This window comes from Polypterus senegalus, chromosome 8 (genome assembly GCF_016835505.1).
Source record: "Polypterus senegalus isolate Bchr_013 chromosome 8, ASM1683550v1, whole genome shotgun sequence".
NCBI lineage: Eukaryota > Metazoa > Chordata > Cladistia > Polypteriformes > Polypteridae > Polypterus > Polypterus senegalus.
This window is the reverse complement of record NC_053161.1, coordinates 143,606,780-143,607,848: the sequence shown is the minus strand read 5'-3', so window position 1 is coordinate 143,607,848 and position 1,069 is coordinate 143,606,780.

The window sequence follows — 1,069 nt, the reverse complement described above, 5'->3', positions numbered from 1 at the left end:
TTATAATACAAAAAACAACTCATCAGCAGTAGCCAATTTAGAATTTTTCTGAGTCAGTACCCTAAACACTTTTAAAAAAGATCAATACCTAAACAAATATTGTGAAAAAAGGGAAAGAGGAACTAACTTTACCCCTGGCTCAAATAAACAAGACTTCATTATTGAACTTATTTATTCTATATATAGAAACATATTATTCCATTTCTGCAGTGGAGCAACAGATCAATTAAGTTATGATATAAAAATAAGACTTTTTAAAGGTTAACATATTGCTTTTTTAGCAAAAAAAAATAAAGTTTAATAAGCATGACTTTTTAAAATTTTTATTGCAGGTTCCAGGTACAAAAACCCGATTTTTTATCACAGTTGAAAAACACAAGTTATGTAGAGTGAATGATCAACATAATAACTGTGTATTCAGCAATGGGTCAAGGGTTTAAAATTCATGATATAGGAGGTAAACATTTTAGTGATTTTTTTTTAATAACAATTTTAAGATAACACATCCTTGTTTGTAAAAATTACATTAAAGTTTATTTCTAGAGCAAAGAGATTCATACTGCATTTTACCCTCTTTGTATTACCTACCCATAAAGTGTCAAATTTCAGCTGTAAGTTTTCAAATTACTTTTTTTAGTCTACTAATACAATTTAGACAAACAGAGAGAGTGATAATAATTATTTAACCATATTTGGAGTGATATGTTGACTTTGTGTCTGATTTGGAGTTGTGAACTGATAACTTAAATACAGGCACCAGTCCAAAACCTGTAATTGTTATTAGCATTTTTCAAAAGATTAAAACCTATTGATTTTGAATTACTCTTATACATATTACTTTTCAGAGATAATGATGTTGTTTTTTACATTAGTTTGTAGTATTTCACAACTAAAATAATAATTTTTAAATTCAAAAAGCTGGGCCCTTTAACCGTATTTTTTCTATATAGTTTCAAATGCAGATATTTCTTTATTTTGATAGATTTTGTTTCAGGGCCCCATTTGGTTTTCCCCCCCTGGGGCAAAAAAAGGGGGGAAACCCCCCCAACCCCATGGATTTCGTTGCATT